Source organism: Corylus avellana, chromosome 2, assembly GCF_965113065.1.
Source record: "Corylus avellana chromosome 2, dhCorAvel1.hap1.2, whole genome shotgun sequence".
NCBI lineage: Eukaryota > Viridiplantae > Streptophyta > Magnoliopsida > Fagales > Betulaceae > Corylus > Corylus avellana.
The window spans coordinates 20,977,469-20,985,555 of NC_142491.1; positions in this window are offsets into that span (position 1 = coordinate 20,977,469).

Genomic DNA, 8,087 nt, shown 5'->3' on the forward strand with positions numbered 1-8,087 from the left:
CCCGATTGTATCTGTGATATTGTTCAAACAGAGCAAATTGCTTCAGCTTGTTTTTGATATACATGAGAAGTGAACTATTTTTCAAAAAAAAAAAAAAACAAAAAACAAAAAAAACAAAAGCAGTTTAAAATTAAAATTTATTGTGTCGGTTATACAAAAGCAGATGGCATTTTATAGACCATCGAATTTAATGAATAACCAAGATTTCGTAACATGAGAATCTTCACTTTTAAGTAATTGGAGGGGACCAGATCTCCTCAAATTACTTAAAATTGAAGATTCTCATGTTACGAAATCTTGGCCGTTCATTAAATTCGATGGTCTATAAAATGCTATTTGCTTTTGTATAACCGACACAATAAATTTTGATTTTAAACTGCTTTTGTTTTACTAAGGTATTATAGTTTACTGTCTCGATTATACAAAAGCAGATGACATTTTACAGACCATCGAATTTAATGAACAGCTAAAATTTCATAACTTAAAAATCACAAATTTTGAGTAATTGAATGAGATCTGAATCCGAATCGCGGACCTATCAGGAACTATATACAATAATAATAATAATAATAATAAAAATAAAAATAAATAAATAAATAAATAAATAAATCTAAGAATAAATAAGTTTCTCATATTTAGTCTATATTTTCTTACAAATTTAATAAATAAATCATTAGCTTTGTAAGGTCCACTATTGACTTACATGGGATTCACATAAGTTCACAAATTTAATGATTCATTTGTAATTTTGTAAGATGAGATGAGCCAAATATGAAAAAAAAAAAAAAATTAACCCCTAACATATCTCAAAAAAAAATGTAACACCATGCACCCATATTATACATATACATCGTTACATTAACAATGCAATAAAATAAAATTTTGCCCATAAAAAAAAAAAAAAAAAAAAAAAAAAAAAAAAAAAAACCAAAATGCGTTAGGGGTTCAATAAAAAAAGTCATTTAGAAACTCATATGGTAAAATCATAATTACAACTAAAATAGTTAAGAAAATAATTGAACTTATCAATTTCTCTTGATTATTTAATAAATTATAAATTGTTACATTAGTTTGTAAATACTTTGTAGTAAAAATTGTAGTTCCACAAGTATTTTCCATTGTAAAATGAATACCACATACCCAGTGATAAAACTGCTACCTTTACAAATTACAAGTTTATCAATTTGATACCTTCAATCATCTACCATTTAAAAACTTACTAGAATTTTTGTTACTTGTATAAAAAGGCCTATAAGACCAATAAAATATTGCTACGTGTACAAAATGTCATCTCAGCTTGACACCTAATAAAAAACACTTCATATATAAAATAACAAAATCTGAAAGAAAAAAGAAAGCTAAAACATTTTTTTTTTTTAAAAAAAAAAAAATGGTGTTGGAGAGGGGAGAGGGCATTCATGATGAGAGTACAATACAAATAATAATTTTCAGGGCCATAAAAATTACAGCAGGAAAAATTTAAAATTTAAATGTATGGTACATTTTATTATTTTAATACAACGATACCAGAGTTTCATTACTCTGTACATCCCAAAAATACCTAAGAATCCAACCATCAAGAAAACTTTTCTGCATGTAGGGAGGTCACCATCATTCTGAACGATCCAGCTATACTAGTGATGTAGGTTGTCTCCTTGTTTTCTAAGACGTTCCTTGCTTTTTACCAGGTTGTCTCCCGTTAATTGTTTAACCAAAGGTTGTCTCATTGTTTCCGATAACGTTTCTTGTTTTTTACCAGGTTGTTTCTCGTTAACTATTTTTAGCCTCCTTATTTCCGATGATGTTTTTTTTTTTTTTTTTTAACTCCCGTTAATTGTTTTTAGCCCAAAGTTGTCTCATTGTTTTTAGTTCAAGGGCAAAAACAAGAAGACTCATCCCTGACAACAAAGAGAAAACTTTGGATAAAAACAATAAATAGGGAGACAACCCCCTAAAATAAGGACGGTAAGAAAACCCTGGACAAAAACAAGAAGACTCATCCCTAGCAACAAGGAGAACACCTTGAATAAAAATAATGGTCATGCTAAAAAATGCATGTAAACAAAGTTTACATGTCAAAAAGGTGAGCTCAACTCAGTAAGTAAACACAAAATATGAAACAAATAATTTTCTACTAAATGTTTACTTTGAACAAACTATTTAATACAAGTCATAACAATTCTTGAAAAATTATTACATTGGTACCTATAATGAATGATAAGAAAACTAACTTTGAAACATAATTTCATAATTATCTTTAATCATTATGACTTGTAAATTAATCAAATATTTTCATTATCCTTTTTCATGAATAGACTTCCTTCCGTTTCTCATAAACATCATTTTCTCGTGTAACATGTATTGCCCCTTGGTCCATTTTCATATTTTTTAAAACCCTGAGCAACGCAAGTTAGCTTGTCCCGAGGGACCATCGTAAACTCATGCTGTGATTGTAGGAGAGCTGCCGAAGTAGGAGCTTTCATAAGTAAAGGATACTCGGCTGATAGGCTATGTGTGCAATAAAGTGTGGTTTTGCTATGTTATCCACAAATCATAAACATCATATAGTCGAATTATAACATGTCATAACATTATCATAATGGTGCCACATGGAAACATAGTGCACATGCACTTTCATAAACATATCATCATCGAGCTCATGATCTTCCTTGCATAAATCTTCATATGATATCTTTGCATGTGCATCTTCATGAATCAATATAAACATGTTTGTGGTTTCGTAACATTTTCGTGAAATATCATATCATAAAACATCATACCATCATCTTTAAAATAACATGACATGAAAATCGTGTCATTAATTAGTCGTGATTTATAAATACAGAGGGAACTATTAAAATGCATGCATTAATTAGAAAATTTTGCAACATTTATAAAAATATATTTATTATTTAGTTTAGTAAAAAGAATTTGCCGGGAATTTTAAATGTTAAAGTGTTTACTTACCTAGTTGCCGACAAGTGGAAAAACACCCCTTCACTTAAGACCCTACAATTTATCACATAACCCTACTTAACTTAGAGAAGATCTTAAATTTCGTCTTCTCTCTCCCATTTAAAGTTTCTAATTTTCTAAATGTTAAGCTGTCTAGTAAGATTAGTATTGAAATTTCTTGATGATAATCAATTCTTCCGTCCTAAAACAACAAATATACAAAAGAACATCTGAGATTGGTCAACAAACTAAGAGCTCAAATTGATTTAAAAAATGAAAAACATATTTATATATAAGCTTTGACAAGCTATTCAAATCGTATTTGTTCATGTTTAAAAATTTTATTAGAGTGCATAAACTTTTGTTGACATAAATAAAGTTCGCTGCTTAAACAGAGCAAATTTAGATGATTTACTATTGTACACAAAACTAAATTTAGGGATTCCAGAGAACCAAAAAAAGAGCATAATAGAAAATAAACCAATCACACAAGACACCAAAATTTAAGTAATTCAGCTTTACAAGCCTAAAATCATTGACGGAGACGACCTGGATAAAATTTACTATCAAAAGTGAAAAACGCTAAACAAAGAAAATATCACAATTTTATGCGGAATTAACAGATATTTAAATCTAAGCAAACAATCACAAAAAACAATTAAAATCAAAAACAAAGATTTTGGTGACGAAGAGGAAACCTTTTAGAAAACGTTCTAAAAGTAAAACCTCTCCAGATCGTGCAGCGAAACCTAGGAAATCACTATCAGAAGATTATTCAGAGATTATAGACATTAGGAACACTTACAACCCTTTGTAAGACCTTAGCTCTGTAAGATCGACAAGCCTCCAACTTGTCTCCTCGCTCACAATCTTCTTCAACGTGATTCTCCTTTATCGGACTCTTCCGATAAACTTCAATTAAGCACACAATCAAAACTAACAAAAATCCTCTAATAGGAATCAATTTGGCTCACAACAAAATAATCACTTAAGCACAACCTCACACAAATTCTAAGGTTCTAAAATTTGTGCATATCTCTTCTATAGTGATGTATATATATCAGTACATCAAACCCTAGAGCTGGGCCCACTAAAAACACATTTTTGGGCATAATAGGTACGGGGTGTCTGGATAGGTTAATGGGCTGTCCGGACAGGGCCTTGCGGAGCAAAAACAGAGTTTTTGGAACTATTGTTCGGACAGGGGGAGGGCTTGTCCGAACAGGGACTGTAGAGAGTGAAAATCAGCAATCATCAGCATTCTGGAAATTCCGTCGGTCCTTGATTAACAGCTTCAATCAATAGGTGTTTATGGTTCGATTGAGCTGAAATTTTGCAGAGATGTTCATGACATATGAGTCTACATTATGAACGGTGGAGATTTGATTCTTAGCATTTTATATCAGTATTTGAACCCGTGAATAGTAGCCTTTGCATTTTAAAACCGAATTGAGCAAACAAAAATACTAACAAAAAGATAGAGTACAAATTAAAGAGTAACAGAGAGAAAATCACTCAAAATCTAAAGTCCCAATATACTTAAATTTCACTCACACAAAAAAAAAAACAAAAAACAAAAAACAAAAAAAAAAACAAAATAACAAAAGAAAGAAAAAACCAACGAAAGAGCAGACTCTCTTTTTCTCTAAGACACTGCAAACTGTGAAAAAAATAAAAGAATATATTCTAAGAGAGGTTGACCTTCTTTTTTGTTTTTTTTTTTTTTTTTTTAATAAGCGAGAGATTGACCTTCTTGGTTGTTCGTTTAATCGTTTCTCTTCTTGAATAAAGAATCGTTTGGGAATGGTGACCGTGCGAAGGTTGACGGAGAACAACGCTTGGGTCCCACAAATCTTCAAAAATTAGTGCTCTTTTAATAACATTAATAAAAAATAAGTAATTTTTACATATTTTAAAAATGTCATTTTAATATTTTATTAGACTAATGCAAAAATTAGGCCCAAACCAGAATTTGAAGCTAATTATTGTCCAACAAGAGCATTTTCATTGACCTCTCTATTCTTTAGTTAAACTTTGGTTAAATGACTCACATTTTTAAGTTTAATTAGCAATTTCTTAAAAGCACTGCACAATAAACTCTCTCAATCTCACTCTATTATATTTAAACATATTTTTTCTTCTATGACACGTGTTCCTAAATATGCTTGTTCATTTGCTTTTGTTGGGCCTTTTGGTTCCCGGTTCACACCAAAATATGAATTGGGTCAATGCGGTTAAGAGAGATGGGGACACCGGTAGTGATGGAGGCTAAAAGGATAGGTGGAGATGATGGGTCAATCGTTAAAAGAGAAAAATGCAGGAATTCAAAGCTTCGAAAAATTTTCTGGTGGGCATATAAAATGCGTAGTGGAAATAAGGGTTTAGAATTACCTCCCGCCATCTTTGCTCAAACAAATTAGAAATTAAATAGAGATTTTTTGACTTATGCCTATCATTGCCAATAAATAGAATGCATGTGCTTTATTTACAGGTAGGTCAAGGATCCTCAATCAGAATTATTGCCTTATTTATTCTTTGCATCAAGAAAAAAAAAATAATCAATTCAAAATATTTAATTCCACAAAATAATCTTTATTGGGAATAAACCATTGAATACTATAATTATATTTATTTTATAATTACAGTAAATATATATAACATACGGTCCTTTGTAAATATATTGATAGAATTGCCTTTTCGAGAGTTTGAGGGGGCCATTTGACCACTCTCAAATCCCTCCCTGCCACCTGGTCACCTCACCATGTACACACAGTCCAAGCATTGTTGGGTCACACGGTTGTTTGCTGCCGACTAGGGAGTGTAAGAGTTGCCAAACCTTTTACGCAAAAAGACTTTTTTCGGTCATCCTGGCACAATATAATTGAATATTTTTTTTATTTAAAATTTTTTTGAATTAATTATATTGTGCCACGTGCCTTGGCAACTGGTACTCTGGTACGCGTAGGCCGTGTAGCATTGTTTGTGGACTTGTACGTGCGGGTGTTCGTTGGTATAAATTAAAGAATTAAGAACCGCATCGCAATCCTCCCATTGCACAGCGAAACCTCGGCTTTTCTTCTTAATTTTGCCAAGTTTTGTTGAGCATTATTTATTTTTGTTAGTTTTGTTAAGCCGAGGTTTCTTCATAGATACTGTGAAAACAACGTCGTTCGGTTAAAAGAATATTGTTTTGCTAAATCTCAACTGTAGTTATTTTTATATTTTGTATTTTTTTAAAGAAGGGTCCTTATTCCTTGTACTGCATTTATATTTCAAGGGCGGTGTCGTTTGGAACAGTGTTTTGTATACATGGGCATCCGCGAATCTATCAAGGGGAAATCTTTTCGGCGCAACACCGATTCAGTCGACCAGTACTCCGGTTCCAGCTTGAATTCCCAGCAGCTTGTTGCCCAACACTCGTCCAACCATGAAAACTCACCTGCTGCCATTACACCCACCAAGGAAGAACCCATTGTGATCGTTAGCCCTTCTCAAAAGAGAAGTTCACCTCTGACGCTGTTGCGCCGAATGTGGCAAACCATGCATATAAGGGATTTTCTGGGGATGGGGAAGAATTTACTGAAGAACAATAAAGTTATAAGGGCAATTATCTCAAAAGAGAAGTTCACTTCTGATGCTGTTGCGCCGAATGTGGCAAACCATGCATGTAAGGGATTTTCTGGGGATGGGGAAGGAATTACTAAAGAACAATAGAGTTATAAGAGCAATTATATATAATATTGAATTTATCAGCTCCGTGTATGAAAATTTCTTATGGTACAGTGTATGGGGCTGGGATTTTCTCGGAGTGGATCTAAAGGGCTTTGCCTTGGAAAAATTCCTCGATATCAAAAACAAAAAAAAAAATACTGAATTTACTTCCTATTAAGATGAGCTCGTCTTGTTGTTTTGCTTCTGTGTTGAGGCTTTTGTTCAGTCCTTGACGGAGCCGCATTGATCTTTGGGGGTGCCGTGATTAAAAAAAAAAGAAAATCTTTTTTCCTACCCACGTAACCCACGGCACCCCCAACGGCACACTGCACTGTGTAATAATAATGGGTGTTTCATGTTTGATTGTTCATTTGTTTGAACTTTGAAGGCTTAGTCTTGAGATAGGAAGGGAAGAGGTGAGTCTGGACCATCTGGTGAGGAGTGAGCAGGTGAGTTAGTGAGGAGTGAGGAGTCTTATCTTGTGAAAGGTGGAAAATTGGAAATAAAAGATAAGATATGAGTGGTTAAAAGATAAGAATGAAATTTTTTAAGGAAGGAAAAAAAGAATAATAAAAAAAAAAACCCTGTAAGGAGTAGGCTGTAGGATTGCCAGAGTTTATTTATTTATTTATTTATTTTTCTGAGCAGTAGGCTTTTTTTTCTTTTTTTATATGTCCGCACAAGAGGGGGAGGGGGATTCGAACTAGTGACTTCCGCTTCATTAAGTGTAATCCAAGCCAATTGAACTACCTCTTAGAGACTTCTGAGCAATGTAATAGGCTTGCGCGTGAGTTGAAGAAAGAAAAAAATAATAAAAATAAAAGAAATAGTTGTAGACAGTAGAAGGGTGAGTTTTAAGGTAAAAAAATATATATATTAAAGAGAATAGAAAGGCATTAGATTTTAGAATGTGAGAAGAACTAAGACAAAAAGATGAAGATAGGCATTAGAATTTAGATTCTAGAAGGATGGATTAGTGGAATTTGAAGGAAGAAAAAAAAAATGAAGAGAGTAAATGTAAGCATTAAATTCTAGAAGGTGTGAAGTGGAATTTTAAGGAAGAAAAAATAAATAAATAGAGGAGTAGGCGTGAGGAGGCGATTTAAAAAAAAAAAAAAAAATTCTGGTGAGAAACTTTAGAATTCAATTTAAACTAAAATGGAAGTACTAAAATTAATTAGTGTGAGAGGAAGTTTAGAAGACAATTTAGACGATAACCTTTTTTTTTTTTTTTTTTATTGGTGTGTTCCATCATTTATTTTTCTAATTCATTATTTGTTTTTATTGGTTTATAGTATTTAGCTAGTCCTTATTGTGTTTGGTTCATTTTCAAGAAATCCCTCAAAATTTCTCCGATTCACTACTAATTGTGCTCAAGTTTATTTTGTAAGTAATAAGTAGTTTGTATTATTATGTGTTTG